The sequence below is a fragment of the Lagenorhynchus albirostris genome, chromosome 1, assembly GCF_949774975.1.
Source record: "Lagenorhynchus albirostris chromosome 1, mLagAlb1.1, whole genome shotgun sequence".
Classification (NCBI taxonomy): domain Eukaryota; kingdom Metazoa; phylum Chordata; class Mammalia; order Artiodactyla; family Delphinidae; genus Lagenorhynchus; species Lagenorhynchus albirostris.
The window spans coordinates 29,007,822-29,025,207 of NC_083095.1; the positions used below are offsets into that span (position 1 = coordinate 29,007,822).

Consider the following 17,386-nt stretch of genomic DNA (forward strand, 5'->3'; position numbering starts at 1 on the left):
CAAGAGGGAGGAGATATAGGGTTATATGTATATGTATAGTTGGTTCACTTTGTTATAAAGCAGAAACTAACACACCATTGTAAAGCAATTATACTCCAATAAAGATGTTAAAAAAAAAAAATGAGCCCAGTAAAGAGAGTCTCAGCAAGCACCTGGGCAGATGGACAGCCTTGAAGAGTTGCTGTACCCTGTCATGCATGGGAGCAACCAAATGACTTCTGTGTCCCCGAGAGTAGCGGGGAAGTCACAGAGGGGCCCTCCATACCTGAAGGAGTCATACAGCTGGGATCTAGGGACACCTCCGCAGCACCCTGCCTGGCTGATGTTCAAAGCCCAGTCCAAGTGACTGCCATCGCTGTGGGTGTCAGTGTGAGCAGACGGTACCAGGGACTATGCACCCCTCACCCACTCCTTAAGTCCCCAAGAAAAGGAGAGAACAGAAATCCCCAAAGCCATTAATGGCATCTTCTCTATGCCAGGCACTTGTTCTAGGCACTTGTATTACAGCAATAAATAAAACATTAAAAAAAAAGAAAAGACTCTGCTCTTCTACTGCAGGGGGCACAGGTTCGATCCCTGGTCAGGGAACTAAGATCCCACGTGCCGTGTGGTGTGGCCAAAAAATAAAATGAATAAATAAATAAAACGAAATAGAAGGAATAGCTGACCTTTGTGGCAATTTTCCTGGTTTTGTGATAGTAATTCTGTTCAGTTCCTGAACTTAGATGACAAGTCCTCTTAGTGAGGCTGGCCTAATTCTATGTTCTCTATGGCACATAGTGACTATGACTGTGCAAGAGCCATTATTACCCAAAGTACCATAATAATGGACATGTCCTCCTATGACGTTATTGTTTCCTATCTTCCAGGACATTAATTGCCTTCCAACTTGCTCTAAAATTGGTAGGTAGGACACACTGCCAAGACTAGAGAGAAGAAAGCTGCTGGTAATATACTAAAAAGCTGGGTAAAGGACTTACTGCTACCTCCTTCTCATTGGAGCGTCTTCACATTTACACGTTACTTCTTTTGTTATGGGATGTTAGTTCAGCCTTGCCTTTTGTCTTGGATTCCGTCTTATCATGGTCAATGTCTGATCTTTCCTTCAATTGAATGATTCAGACAACTCTGAAGTTATTTTGGCTTTTCCACTTTCCTTTTACAGGCTTTTTATGAGTCATTGAATTGAAGGGGAGGTTATTTCTAAATTGGAAGGTGAGGATGAGAGAAGGGGGAGGAAAGTTCCGGAAAATAACTGGGAAAAGACACCTTATTGTTATGTAGAGTTGCTGGAGGAATAATTTCCGCTTAGTTTGGTGATAGAGGTATGTAGTTTATTTAAACCTGACTAAAAATATATGTTAGAAAATAGACAATGTTTTTTTGGATAATGAACCATGCAGTTTTAAACTCCTTGTAGCTTGCTGGAACAGGATATAAGGGTAAATAGAAGAGATATGGAACAAAGAGTTAGTGGGAATAAGAAAGGGGCAAAGTCCAGATTCTTGGTGCCACAGATAGTCCCCAACCACTAAAGGGATGCTTAAGAGGGAAGTACCCTTGACCTGTCCCAGTCCATTCCTGAGTGTATGTTTCATGACCCACAGGTTTGTGTATGCTAGGTGGAGTTGTGAGGAAGGTACATTTAAATCTGATTCAGAAATTGAAAGAATAATTAGGCCAGCATTTTGCTATTTAGGAGCAGGAAAAGGGGTGGAAATGAAAAAGAAATGCAAAAACTAATGATGGATATATTTCTAGGAGCGCAAGAGTTTTTATAGCAACACCAAATTTCTCAAAAGTGTCTACTGTGATTTGTACCCAAATGAGTAAAAATGCAATCATTTATTCTTGTGCATTGTGCCAATATGCGAAAGGAACTGCAGTCTTTCAATGGTCCTAATTTAGACTGCTTAGGAAGAGGAGAGGTTTAGAAAAAAAGACAAGTTTTTAAGTATCTGACACACAACTAGTAGGGCTATTTAAGAACTGCTGAGCATAAAAATCCAGTTGCGGGAGCCGAATTCTCTTGTCCAGAGCATCACAAGGGTAAAATATGGCCCATTTAGTCCAAACTTGCTGTTGGTTGCCTGGTCACTTCGCAGGAGCCAGCCAGGGGTGAGTCTGGAAGCTGGAGAACCCTCAACACGCCACTTCAATTTATTAACTGCAACCAAAGTGGACTGACCTCTGCAAAATAAACGGTTGTGCTTTGCCCTTTAGCATGGAGACTTCTGGAAAGAACGTCAAGGAAACTGGGCATCTTAGGACCTCAAGAAGGGGAAATTTTAATCTGTATACTGCTTTTCTCTCAAGGGGTTGTAAATGATTTTTAAACACAACCTCTGATGTTGCTGTTTTGTAAGTACTACCCTCTGGGTAAGCTATTAGTGATAAGCTTCTCCTTATAGGGAGGAAGTTGGAGAAAGGGACGAGTTTCCAGAGTCCACTGTACCACAAAGAGTTAACCCTTCCCCTCGAACGTGAGCGTCTGCCCCTTGCTTTCTACTGCGCAACCAAACTGTGCCCAAGCTAGAACCAACCATGGCCGTCACATACTTTGCCAATTGACTTAACAGACACTTTCGGCAGCCTATCAGAACTTTGAACTGCCCAACCATCAACCAATTACAACTAAAGCTTGGTCTAGGACGCTCCAGGTCCGGGAGGGGGGGTAATACCAGGTCAGGAAAAGGGGTGGGAAGGAAGCTTTGACGGACGGGTAAACTAAACCAATAAGAGCAGAGAGCTGCCGCCCCACTACCCAATGGAGAGATAGGAAGTGTGAAGCGGGGTGGGCCTGTTGTCATGGGGGAGGTGGTGGCGCTAGGTGGCTACTGGCGCCCGAGGTAGAGGCAGTGGCACTGGAGTTGGCCGCGGGCAGCGGCAGGTGAGTACTGGTAACGCGGACCTGAGGTCTGGGGGCAGTCGCGGGGCGGAAACTCCAGCTCGGCGCTCCTGAGGCGGAAGCCAGCGGAAGGGGGCCTGGACTGCGGGCCGGGTCGGGCCCCGGTCGGGGCCGGGGCGGGGGCGGCGGCGGCGGCGGCGAGTTCGCGCTGACTGGGCTGGTGGGAGAGCAGCCCGGCTCCTGGCGGCGGAGTTCGTGGTGGCAAGGTAGGCTGGGGCCAGACCCAAGCGGGTCAGGCCGGGAGGTCCCTTGGGACGCTTAGCTGCGCGGGTCTGGGGCACTGCCCGGCGTCCGGTGTGTGAGGGGTAGGTCCTTGGGGAGACGGGGGTGTCGGGTCCCAGAGAAAGGGGTGACCCGGGGTGACCGGTTACGACCTGGTCTGCGGGCCAGGTGACTCGGACAGGACAGCTTGGGTGCGAGGAGGAAGGGGAACCCGGGAAGCCCGGGAGCGGCCCGAGAGGAGAAAGCTGGGGGGCCGGGAGACTGGGAGTGGCCCGGGTCCGAGGGAGAAGGGAGGCCGAGGGCGGCCGGGGTCTCAGCGAGGGCGTCGAGGAAAGGCAGGGAAGGCACCTGAGGATCCTCCTGAGAAAGGCGGCCATCCGAGAGAGGAGCGCTCCTGGGGTTCTTGGGGAGCTTTGGAGTGTCGGACCCGTGGAGACCTTGAATAGCTTGGGGAGGAACGGGAGCGCCCTGCCCCCCACCGCTGGTCTGGGATGGGAAATTCAAGAGTGGCCTGGGAACCCCTAGGTCTGAGGGTCCCCAGGAAACCAGGGTTTTGAAAAAAGTTTTGGAGGGGTAGCTCGGGTTTGAGACTGTGGTGAGGGGTTTAGCTGAGGAATGGAAGTTCTCTCAGTTGGGGATAAGTCAAGCAAAATGACACGGCGGTGGGCGGGAGAAGTTGTTTCCTTGTAGGAAGGGAGTGGGAGGTAGGGTGTAGTAGGAGGGAGCGAGAAAGTTGCTCGGGAAGAGACTAGAGGTCTTGTGGAAACTGGCCGGAACAGTAGATATGAGAAATTAACATGGGGCCCTTAATAGGGTCTAAGGACTTCAGAAATAGTAGAACCTTCAGCTTCGTAATACTAAGATGCCATCTAGGATCAGAGAAAGGGTTCTAAAAGCAGAGTTGTGACTTACATTCCAATGCTTTAGAAAAGAAATTTGTTTTAGGACGCGAGCAATAATGTTAGAAAATAAGGACATTGACAATATGGGGAATTTAAAAGGGGAAAAGGGGATAGCTGAACTAAAGGAGTGCGACCGGGGACTTAGAAGAGAGGCATGAAGAGAACAGGCTTAACTTTCGCCAGATTAGAAATAAATTTGAATTCTAGTTCTACCACTTAGCTTTGACAACTTAACCTCTCTCTGTTTGGAAGTTTCATCTGTGTAATAGGAATAACAATACTTCCTACTTCTTAGGGTTGCTTTTTCACATGAGTTAATATCTGTGGAACTTTTAGAATAGTGACTGGCACAAAGTAAGCACTGTACTGGATTATTAAATGTGTAGAGGATAAAGAAAGTCCTGAATTCTTTAATGCGTTGTTCTCAAACTTTAACTTAAACCAGAATCACCTGGACGGCTTGATAAAATGTAGTCTGCTGGCTCCACCCAGAGTTTCTGATTCAGTAGGTCTGGGATGGGGCCTGAGAGTTTGCATTTATCTCAGGTGATGGCTTATGTTGGTCAGGGGAACCACTTGCTTTATTGAAAACAGTAATAATGTAGCAACCTTAAAATACTTGTCTACCCTGCTAGAGACAGGTAGAAGCAAATTGCAAAACAAAGATCCTAATAATGTATAAGGGATGCCGTATTTTAAGCCTGTGTTTTTCAAACTGTGGATCATGATTTATTAGTAATTTATAAAATCAATTTAGTGGGTTAAATTGATTAAAAATAAAATAGAATAGAACAGAATTGACTACCATTGCACGTGGCAAGGAAAAATATTGTTTTGGGAAATTTTGCTCATACATGTGTGTACTAGGTCACAATGTAAAATGTATTTCTTGCATTAAAAAGAGTTTGTAAAACTGTTTTGAGCCATGCAGTGCAGCAAAAGCAGCCCTTCAGTAGGGACATCCAGCGACTGGGTTTATTGTTTATTTATTTTTCTTTTTGTGGTAATTTTATCAGGTGGTGATACATTCTATTAAATTTCTTCAGTTTCTGAATTGGTTTCTCCTGTGTTTGCCTTATCATACATTGTGTTGCGCTTCTTTTTAAATACTGAGAATCTTTAACAGGAGGACTAAAGGGAATTTGAGGTAGAGAGGTGAAATTGAGTGGTGTTTCTCAGATGTGGTCCACTTTTGTTTCACTCATGCCCTCTTGTTTACCTTTTCTTTTTTACCAGTGTACTGTAAAGCACTGTCTGTATAAAACCTAAGTATACACAGACGTGTTGACAGTAAACAACCAACACAAATAGACTGGTTTGAGATCAGTTCCTGTATAGAAAGTAAGCAAAAACCAAATAAGACACATTTCAAAAGAGAAAAGCAAAAGGGTGTTTCCTTTTTAGAGAGTAAGGAATTCTGAAGTTTTCATGGCCTTAATACAAAATATATAATATAAAAGCATTTTTAAGGGAACCAGATATACTTGTGTATTTTAGATTTCTAGGTTTTTGAAGAGAGAAGACATAGTAATAATGCTCAGATGCACCTGGGATAGAGTTTTAACTACAAAGTAAATAGTTTATTAAGCAGGAGCTTTTGTTTTGATGGTTTTCTCCCTTGAGAATGATCTGGATCTGGCATAGAGTTGTAAATTTAACTTGTTTGAGGGACCCAAATGTAATCTATATACTTATTTTAAGCTATATTAAGAATATATATGTATGTTTTGTGCTGTTCTTCGTTTGATTTTTCTTCTGTAAGACTAGATGGTTTATATTTAGAAAGAGTTGATTCATGTTTGTTTTAATGGATGTAAGGACAGAGAAAACAGTATTGAAAACTGAAAGAGATTCTTATAGCTCTCTTTAAAATCTTTAATCTAGGGGATTTATAACCCTTTCATTAATGTTTTATGAAATTGTGAAGAAACTTTTGGAGTAGCTTTGCATCAGGATTTTTAGATTTTTTCTCAAATAATTTTTAGTTCTATTTCATGTTTTTATTATATTTTTACAAAATTTTAATTTTTGTTTGGAAGACTATGAAACATGTAATTATTTCATTTTTGAGTTGAAAAACATAAGCAGTCTTTTCATAAAACAAATTTACTAATTTTTTGTGACAGAGGTTCCAAGGATGAAAGCTTTTGAATTACTTGCTTTGAGTTAAATGTAGTATCCCTACCACCAAAATGGTTAAGTCATTGTACAATTGATGGGCACTTTTGTATAGATTATTCAGTTCTTTTTTTTTTTTTTTTTTTGCGGTACGTGGGCCTCTCACTGTTGTGGCCTCTCCCGTTGCAGAGCACAGGCTCCAGACACGCAGGCTCAGCGGCCATGGCTCACAGGCCTAGCTGCTCCGCGGCATGTGGGATCTTCCTGGACCGGGGCACGAACCCGTGTCCCCTGCATCGGCAGGCGGACTCTCAACCACTGCGCCACCAGGGAAGCCTGATCATTCAGTTCTTTACTAACTGATGGAAGAATGTAAAATCTTAGTAGTCGAGTGTGGGAAAAATATAAAATTCATTCGTCATAATTGTGGACATTAACTAGTTTGATTACTTACTTGCTTTTTAATGAATGGACTTTATTCAGTTGACTTATTATTCACCCATAATTTAATCATACTTATCTAGGAATATCTCTGATTGCTCAACCGTTTTTACAGTGAGATTTGTTAATTTGTAGTTGAAAAAATGGTGGTTTTTAAATTCCAGAGAAACTGCTCCTGATGGTACAATTTAGTGAGGCTCATTTTCCAGTTTCAAAGATTATTCAGGTAAATGGTTTTTAAAAGTGGAAGTTCAATTAACACTAGTTCATTAAGTTTATTTTCTATTTCAATAAAGTTTTGTCTTTTACACATCGCTTCTGATCTGCTTTCTCTGCTTCTTTCTCTTCAACTACTCATACAATAAATCCTAATGGAAATGTGCTGCCTGAAAATCTAGTTCTGTGAAAGTACAGAACCCCAACATCTGGTTTTTAGTTTGCTGGGAGAATTCCTTTTATCAGAAAAGGTCCCGTGGTAAACTTATTACCTTAAAAAAAGTCTTTTAATAGAGTACTTGGAAAGCTACGTGTTTTTTTATTTTAAATAAATTTATTTATTTATTTTTGGCTGTGTTGGGTCTTCGTTTCTGTGCAAGGGCTTTCTCCAGTTGCAGCGAGCGGGGGCCACTCTTCATCGTGGTGCATGGGCCTCTCACTGTCGCGGTCTCTTGTTGTGGAGCACAAGCTCCAGACCCGCAGGCTCAGTAGTTGTGGCTCACGGGCCCAGTTGGTCCGCGGCATGTGGGATCCTCCCAGACCAGGGCTCGAACCCATGTCCCCTGCATTAGCAGGTGGATTCTCAACCACTGCGCCACCAGGGAAGCCCGGAAAGCTACGTTTTATTTTGGACTTGCCAAAATACATGTATTGTGTTTAATAAATTTTGATTTCTATGGAATGGATCTTTAATTCTGCCAGTTTCTGAACTCTGATATATGTTTCCTTGGTGGGGCTAGGGAGAAAGGAAACAATTGTACTCCTTAAATTTTTTTGCTATATTATTTTTTATCTTGACATTATGATAAATCCTTTATTTGCAAAGAAATACAATTTTTTGGAAAGAAAGAAAAATTTATTTGCAAAGAAAATTTATATTCAGTAATATAATGTATTGGAAATCTCATTATTAAAGATGGAAATTCTATATAAGGCTTTAGGACGTTTGTTCAGATATGAGACACAGGTAATGATAAATAAGATGTCATTATCCTATTGCCATATATTTTTGAGAATATAAAATATGCACTTGTAAATCTTGGGGCAAAAGGATTGAGACTAAGGGAGAATGAGGAGAATACTGATATGTTTGAGGAGGAGTCGGAGGATCTGCAGGAAGTATGTCTAGAGGAGTGAGCCTTTCTTGGCAGTTTTCCTGGAGTGACATATGTAAAGGAGGATGATCCTATTTGCAACATTCTCGCACGGACATATTTTTCGCTGTGCTTGTTAGAACTCTTTCTTTGTTGTGTTCCTCTCAGGAAAGCGTGTCAGAATACAAATGAATACACTGAGAATTGCTAGTCCTAGGATGGGAGGCTTTGCAGGACCATGTGGATTTAGAAGGCTGGACACTTGTCTCTGCTTCTCCGGTTCTTGGGAATAGGTGCCCAACAATTGTAACTAGGCCAAGTCTTCCCAGTTGTCCTTTCTAATGGAGTCTGGGATTAGGCAGTAGGAAGAGACTCCCAGTCATCTTAAATGGATTAACCAAGGGGCTGCTTAATAATTAATGTTCAGTGACTTCCCTTTCCCTCTCTCGAAACTGTTTCTCCCTACTTGCTTGCTGATACCTTACCTTCAGGATCAAAGTCTTGAGTTCTCTGATTAGATAGCAAAATATTAATTGTGGTAACTTGTTTATATTAAGGTGGATATAGTTAATTAGGAAAATGATTATTATCCAGTTTTTTTCCAGTTTAGTTGGGGAGGAAGAGGGATTTAAAGCCATAGAACACTGCTTGGCTCCTGAATAAAGGCAAAGTCAGGGAAGTCAGGAACACAGAAAAAAGCAAAATTTATATCTTTAAAATTGACTTCCTTTGGCCTTAGAAAAGTAAAAGTGATGCTTTTGTCCTGGTCAGCTGTGCACAAGTACTCCATGGGTACCTTTCAATTGTGTCATGTGGTACTGCTTTGCATAATTTATAAGGGTTTATTTACCTAGTTATTTTTAATATAGCTGACTTTGTTATCAGGAATTTTAGCTCCCAGGATTATTTCATCAAGATAAACTTTTTTTTCAACCTAGAATCTCATGGAGTCATAGAATAGCCTGATGATCACAGAAGTATATTTGTAATAGCATATTATGATATTGAAAAAAGCATCATTTGTGTTCTGAGTAAGAATGATAGAATGGAAGAAAAATCCAAGTTTTATCATTGTATGACCATGTTTTTGAATCCTGGATCTGTCATTTACTAATTGACTAATTGGGCAGTTTATTAAATCTCTTGTAGCCTCAGTTTTGTCATCTATAAAATAGAGCTTATCCTCCTTAACTAAGCTGAGAATTAAATGAAAAGCATTTTATGTAGTACCTTGCTTATAGTGGGCACTCAACACATGATGATGTTAATTTTTTTTATTAGTAATTATAACAATATTAGACTTCTCTTTCTAGGAAGGGCTAATATCCCAGATACTGTGATTATAAGCAATGTGGCAGTTAGAAAAACTGGAATTGACTTTATTTATTTATTTTTAAATTAATTAATTTCTTTTTGGCTGCGTTGGGTCTTCATTTAAAAACGGGGTCATCTTTTATTATTGAGTTATGAGTTGTGAAAAACCTTTATATGTTCTGGATACAAGTCCCTTGTCAGATGTATGATTTGCAAATATTTTCTCCCAATATGTGGCTTGTATTTCCACTTTCTTCCTTTCTTTTTTAAAATTAATTAATTAATTTATCTTTGGCTGCGTTGGGTCTTCGTTGCTGCATGCAGGCTTTCTCTAGTTGCGGCGAGCTGGGGCTACTCTTTGTTGCTGTGCGCGGGCTTCTCATTACGGTGGCTTCTCTTGTTGCGGAGCACGGGCTCTAGGTGTGCGGGCTTCAGTAGTTGTGGCACGTGGCTTGCAGGCTCAGTAGTTGTGGCGCACGGGCTTAGTTGCTCCGCGGCATGTGGGATCTTCCTGGACCAGGGTTCGAACCTGTGTTCCCTGCACTGGCAGGCGGATTCTTAACCACTGCACCATCAGGGAAGCCCCTATTTTCACATTCTTGATGCACGAAACTTTTTTTGAAGCATAAAACTTTTTCACTTTGATATAGCGCTATGTTTGTGCTTTTGGTATAATATCTAAGAAACAATCGCCTAATCCAGGGTCATGAATATTTATGCCTATGTTTTCTTCTAAGAGTTTATACAAATTTTAGTTCTTATGTTTAGTTCTTTGATCTATTTTGGGTTAATTTTTGTGTATGGTATGGAGAAGGGGCCCAACGTAATTCTTTTACATATGGTTATCCAGTTGTCTCAGCACCATTTGTTGAGACCATTACTTTTTGTTTATTGGCTTGTTAGAAAAGTTTAATAAAATTTTCTGCTTTGTTACTGATTCTTTGAAGTAGCATTTTGTTGGCCTTTTGGTCTAGTGTGGCAGTTGGGGTCATGGTGCTGAGGGAAACAGTTTAGAGTTGCAAGAATGGGTTATAAATGAACCTGCTGATTTAAATATATGGTTGTCTAATTTCATCATTACATTACTTTATACTTGAATACTATATGAAGTTCAGCTGCCATTTTTCTGCCTACTGGGCGACCATGTCCCATAGTTCTGCAGAAGCTTCAGTGCTGGACCATTTAATGGAAATCAGGGTCAGATTTTTAAACATGTGGCTTAAAAGAAGAAAAGCTTCTATTATGGCCCCTTTTCCTACCCCTCCCCCCTTTTCCTTCTTTAACTCACCTATCCTATTACCTTTTTATCTTAAGAAGACTCCTCTTTTGGACTATTAACAGATAGTCTTTTTCTGAAGGAAGATCAAATACTAAGGCTTTTTTATTTTAAGTTGGAGATTGAAGGAAATGTTTTATAGTGACGATTGAAAACATTATAGAGAAATTATAAGTATTTTTGTTAACCTTGGTAAATTTAAAATCCAGAATTAATATCAATAATATCAAAGTTTCCTTTTCCTTGTAATCCTAGTTGAAGGTTAGAAATAGCATGGTATTTTCCTTTCATTTAAAAAAAATAAAAATACAGTTATTTTACAACTTGTGAGATTACTTAGCATTTTGAAAGAAACATTATTTATAGAACATTTAACTCTAAATTGGGCTTTTAACTTTTTTCCTATTTTAAGAGGCATTAATTATTCTCTTTTGGAGGTCTTACAAGCAAAGGCAAAAGTATACATCTTTTACGGAGTATTTGAATTTTTTGTGTCTCATCTCTGTAGAGTTCTGCTTCTTTAGAATATGAGGCCAGTACTTTGCCAAGAAAGAGCTAATTTCCTGGGAAATCAGATTGCTGGCTTGACTTCTTGCTGTGCCTTTCCCTTCTTCTTTTGTTGCTTTGTAAAAGAGCTGAGCTCAGTCCTGTGGAAAATCACTAAATTATCTAATTATTTTCCCCAGTTCAAATTAAATATGATTGATATATATTTGCACTGCATTGAATTCTGTGAGTTTTTCTTGTTATAGATTTGTTAGCATACCCTGAAGGACTTTGACTTCATTTGCTGAGTTGGCTGTTCGTATCTGAAATAATATAATACTAATGGTGTGTTTCTTTAATGAATATTCTTACTCTTTTGGTCTTTTTTCCCCCTCCAGTAGACCTAGTTAGTGAGGGGTATAACTTGTGTTCTTACAATAAAATTCAGACACTTTTATTAACATACATTTTATTAACATACATTTTAATATCATTACAATTATTTGAAAACAGTTTAAAAGAGCTGAAGAATGTTCCAATAATGGATACATCATTTATACAACCAGTGTCCATAGTGTTCACATTTAGATTGCTAATTTCCAGTTATTATAAACAAAACTTTAGTGAATATGCGAAACCCAAATCTTTGTCCACATTTCTGTGTTCTTTAAAAAATAAATTTATTTATTTATGGCTGCGTTGGGTCTTCGTTGCTGCCCGCGGGCTTTCTCTAGTTGCGGAGAGCGGGGGCTTTTCTTCGCTGCGGTGCACTGGCTTTTCTTTGTGTGGAGCACGGGCTCTAGGCGCACGCTTCAGTAGTTATGGCTCTTGGGCTCTAGAGCGCAGGCTCAGTAGTTGTGGCTCACAGGCTTAGTTGCTCTGCGGCATGTGGGATCTTCCCAGGCCAGGGCTCGAACCCGTGTACCCTGCATTGTCAGGCGGCTTCTTAACCACTGCGCCACCAGGGAAGTCCCACATTTCTTTATTTTTAAGATAGATTCCTGTAAATGGAACTATCAAGTCAAGGTATACATTTCTTAGGGCTTTGAAGAGAGCAAAACATTGCACAGTTGCTCTCCAGAAAGGTTGTAGGACCAATTTACATTCCCATTAGCGATACATAAGATTGAGATATATACCTTTTAAAGTATTTTAAATATTTAAAATGTTAACATAAAGAGAAAATAGTAACTGATTTCTTAAATTTGAATTTATTCGATCACTAGCCAAATATTTTAAATGTGATCTTTAACCTTTAAGTATTTCCTTTAAGTTAAGTTACTGTTGTTTTTGAATTTCATATATTTGCAGTAATACCATATGTACTCTTGGGACTTCCCTCGTGGTCCAGTGGTTGAGACTCTGCACTCTCAATGCAGGGGGCATGGTTCGAGGATCAGGGAACTAAGATCCTGCATGCCGCGTGGTGCGGCCAAAAAAACCCCCCAAAACCAAAAAACAAACCAAAACCCCATATGTACTCTTTTTATCTGACTTCTTTTGTTTAACATGTTTTTGAGATTCATTTTGTTTTGTACACTTTTATTACTAAGGAAACCATAACCAATAGAAAATTACAGCAATGGTATGGCCTTTAAAATAAAATGCCATTAAAGCATTCTCTAAACCACAGTTTGTTAACTATTTAATTTACCTCAAGTCCAAGTTGTATCTCCCTAAGACACCATTTCCATCACAGTAGCCATTTTAAGCCAGTCTTATTTCTACACGTGGGTAATTTCTGGAGAGAGCACTCTACTCAGGATGAACATGCACTAGGAATGCATAAGAAAAATATGTATGTGCAAATACATTTAAGAGTTTCTGTGGGAGAATCATTTAATAAAACCCTGAGATTTATTTGCCTCTTAAAAGCACCAATTAAAACATTTCTCAAAAGTTTATATTGTGGCAAGAAAACTCAAGTTAGTTACTAAACAAACAAAAAATAAGGTTATTTTCAGAATAAAAATTATCTTCAACTAGGGATTGTTTAAAATGCATTTTAAAATGAGAGAGAATTTGAAGAGAATAAAAATAAGACTTCTTCACTGAATAGTAAATTCAAAACATTTTTGTAAACACCAGATAACTTCCTAGGTGGCATAGTATTCCATTTTATAAATATAATACACTTTGTTTTTCCATTCTCCTGTTGATAGACATTTGCATTATTTCTGTTTTTTTTGTTTTTGTTTTTTTTGCCTGTTATGAATAAGACTGCTGTAAGCATTCTTGTACAAGTCTTTTAAACATATGTTTCATTTCTCTTGGTCGAATACCTAGGAGTGGAATTGTTGGGTCACAGGGCAGATATATGTTTAACTTTATAAGCAATTGCTGAATGGTTCTCCAGTTGCTCCATGTCTTTGCCACCACTTGGGTTGTTCGTCTTTTTGACTTTTAGCCATTTTAATGGGTGTAAAGTGATATCTTAGAATGGTTTTAATTTGCAATTTCCAGGTGACTAAAGATGTTGAGCACTTACTGATTTTTTTTTTTTTTGGTTAAAATCTTTTACAAAGGCAAATTTGCAGATTGATAGTAAATACTTTAACAGAAAGTTCAGTGTGTTTTATTACTATATAATGGATCTAGACTTATCTGATTTGTAAGATCAGAGATTAATTTGTAATTAAAAGTAAAATGAAAAATATTTCAAGTATAAGATTTTTCAGAAGTTCCATATCATAGTGATAATTCATAGTGGTTTCTTGGAGTTAAGTAAACATTTGCTGTTGATTAATATTTGTGAGAACTTTGATAAGTAAATGATTCAAAAGGAGGACTTCAGACTGTGTGTTGTAGAGCTGCTTTTTGAATTTTTGCAATTGAATCATTGATTCAGGAACATTAATATTGCATGATCTGGCTCAAAAACTATTCTGTATTTGAGCCACACGTGAGAACTGATAGTCTAGTAAGGGTATCAGGTAATAATAATAATACTACCAACAGCTAACACTGTATTCCAGGCTTTGCTCGAAGTGCTTTACATGCACTAATTTAATCCTACAATAATCCCTACGAGAGTAGGTACTGTTATTATCCTTACTTTCCAGTTGAGGAATCTGAAGCACAGAGAGCAGTTTGCCCCAAATCATAGAGCAAGTGATGGACTCATATTCTTACCCCTCAGTGCTAAAGTAATTGAATCAAATGCAGTCAAATTTGCATTCTTTATAGAATGTGTGGTAGTGGTGGTCAGAGTTTAAACTGGGATTTCTAAGTTTGAACATAGGCTGTCTACCAGTCTCTCTCCCTTCACTATCAATACTCCTGTCATGTATCCCGGGGGGTGATTTATGGAAGGAAAGTTTTATCTGAATTAACAGATGATGGAAACCCTAGTAACCTGAGATTGAGTGCTTTCCTAGAGAAGATGTCATTTCTCTCTATACCTTAATTGACTCTTGGAATTGGAGCATTTATTTTTGGACAGTCTTTAGTAGTGTTTGTTTAACTGGTCTTTGTGAAAATCTCTAAGTGTAAATGTTTAACATCCTCTGGAAACAAACTGAGTTAGATACGAGGTTGATGGAACTTGTGCCTGAAAAACGTTGGGCCTAATAACAGCACTATCTAAAATACTTAATGTTCGGGCTTCCCTGGTGGCGCAGTGGTTGAGAGTCTGCCTGCCGATGCAGGAGACATGGGTTCGTGCCCCGATCCGGGAGGATCCCACATGCCTCTGGGCCCGTGAGCCACGGCCGCTGAGCCTGCGCGTCCAGAGCCTGTGCTCAGCAACGGGAGAGGCCACAACAGTGAGAGGTCCGCGTACCGCAAAAAAAAAAAAAAAAAAAAAAAAAAAAAAAAGTCATTTAAAATACTTAATGTTCATAGATATTTATGATGGGGAATCACAGTTCTTGACATTCTTTTCTTTCTTTCTGAAACCCCTGCATACTGACCCATGGAACACTTCTTTGTCATTAGTTTGGGTTTAGATAAGATTAATCTTTGAGGGGAGGACTATATTTTTTGGCTCATTTCCTTGAAAGAAGATTTGGAGATGGAAGAAAATGAAAGAAGTATCGGCTTTTTCTTTCACCATACCTTTTGTGGCTTCCTCCACTTCTGATTTGTGTCTGTTGATATGTTGATATCATGGGTAACTTGAAGTTGGGGTGGGTGGGAAGTATTTTGTGTGTATTAAATGAGGGAATGCCAATTCCCGAATGAATAAATCATGAGATACGAGTTTAATTCCTGTGCTGCCACACTCTGATTTGGCTAAATGTTTTAACTTCTCTGGGTCTTTGTTTCTTCTTTAACAAAGTGAAGTCATTGGACTAGATCTTTAAAGTTTTTTTGATGCTGAAATATTTAAATTATTCTAAAAATTACAGTGAATAATACAATGAATATAATTCAGTTTTTCCATATAGAAAATAAGTAGTACTAACACCCCATTTATTGAGTATCATCCATTCCTCACTGATCTATAGTGAGGATCTGGTTTTTTTTTTTTTTTGGCCACACCACGTGGCTTGTGGGATCTTAGTTCCCCAACCAGGGATTGAACCCTGGCCCTCGGCAGTGAAAGCACCGAGTCCTAGCTACTGGACCGCCAGGGAATGCCCTACAGTGAGAATCTTAAGTCATATGTCATGTTCTGTATACGCATGGGCCTGTTTTTTATGCTCTCTCTATTTGCCTATCCATGAGGCAGTACTACACTGTCTTTATTTACTGTAGCTTTGTAATAAATTTAGATGTCTGGTATGGTGAGGCCCCATCCCCCCACTTCATTATTCTTTAAAATTATCTTGATTTTTCTTCTCTCTGTTAGCCTATAAAATTCTGTGATTTTGTGTGTAGTACTGTAATACTGCTTGGTAATCAATACTTACTTATTGAATGAGTATAATGAACAACAGCTAGTTATGTTCTATAAAGCTTATGGACAACAACGTGTCACAAGTTAATATCAGTAAAAATATGACTCTTGACTTTTGAGAATACCACTAAAATACTTGGCTTTTCCTTGTGGAAATGTTTAATTAAATTACTTTGAAATTTAGACTGGGTGTAATATTAAATATCTTGAATGCTCCCCCCACTCCCTGCCCCATTCCATACTCCCTTTGGTTACAGTTTTGGAAAGAGTAAGCAGGATTTTTGAAAAATTGTAGTTTAGACAAATAGTTTAAAACCACTTTAAAAGTCATGATAAATTTCACATGAAATTGATGAAACATGCTTTATGAGTATCTTTTACTTTAAAACTAGTTGTCTGTATAAGCTCCGTCATTTGGAATTTAGACCTGGAAAGGACATTCGTTTTCATTTACTTGAAAATACTCCATATTTTCATTTTATAGTGGATAAAGTTGAGTTCTATATCACACTCACTGAAAATTTTGTTTCCTATTTCCTAACTACCATTATCAAACATTGCAGTAGAACTCTGTAGTTCCTCATGTTCTAGCTGCATTGATCTTTTTAACCTCCTCTCCTTATATACCCTTTACTTTCTCCCTTTTTGTCTTTTCATTAAGGTTGTTTGCTCTGCTTTGAATGCTTTTTCTTTGTTGTCCTTCCAAGCCATAATAGAACCATCTCCTTACATGAGGGCTTTCTTATCACTTTCTCTACATTTTTTCTTTCTCTTTTGATTCTTTAGCACTTTATACCAATGTTATATGGCATATTGTCTGCTTTGCATTATAGTTGTTTACATTTTCCCCCCTAACTAGATTATGTACATACTGGGAACAGGATCCATGTTACTTTGACTTATTCTTTGTAACTCCCACAGTTGCCTATCATAGTTTCTTGCATGTAGCTTCCATTTTCTTAATGAAAGTGTCAAATTAAAAGAGTTGGGAGGGGGACTTCCCCAGTGGCGCAGTGGTTAAGAATCCGCCTGCCAATGCAGGGGACATGGGTTTGAGCCCTGGTCCAGGAAGACCCCACATGCCGTGGAGCAACTAAGCTTACGTGCCACAACTACTGAGCCCGCTGGCCACAACTACTGAAGCCTGTGCGCCTAGAGCCCGTGCTCGGCAACAAGAGAAGCCACCGCAATGAGAAGCCCGTGCACCGCAATGAAGAGTAACCCCCGCTTGCCACAAGTAGAGAAAGCCTACACACAGCAACGAAGACCCAATACAGCCAAAAATAAATAAAATAAATAAATTTAAAAAAAAAGAGTTGGGAGGAAATGGAGAGGAGGGGAGAGATGTTTAAGAACTGAGGAAAAAGTATAAAGCAGCAACTACGGGGAACTTTTATAGCGATATTGAAACTGGGCGGGACCCTATGGGGCCCTCCCAGGCACAGAGGCCTTTCCCTGTCCCTGTTTCTTGTTTGCAGAAAAAAGGCTTTCAGTCTGCTAGACCTTCCCTGAGTTCCAAAGGGCAGATTCAAACAGTTGCTAACTGGGGGGGTGTAGGAATGCAGAAAG

The 17,386-nt window shown here is 39.4% G+C and overlaps 1 protein-coding gene across 9 annotated transcripts in view; it reads left to right on the top strand.

The window, feature by feature from the left end:
* Positions 1 to 2,780: 2,780 nt before the first annotated feature.
* The window catches only part of NUMB (NUMB endocytic adaptor protein), a 187,299-nt gene continuing 172,693 nt past the window's right edge, over positions 2,781 to 17,386 (top strand). For all 9 annotated transcript variants that reach the window (XM_060139600.1, XM_060139655.1, XM_060139625.1 and 6 more), the window contains exon 1: positions 2,781 to 2,890. The gene's annotated coding sequence lies outside the window, so the exon portion shown is untranslated. The remainder of the gene's footprint in view (positions 2,891 to 17,386) is intronic.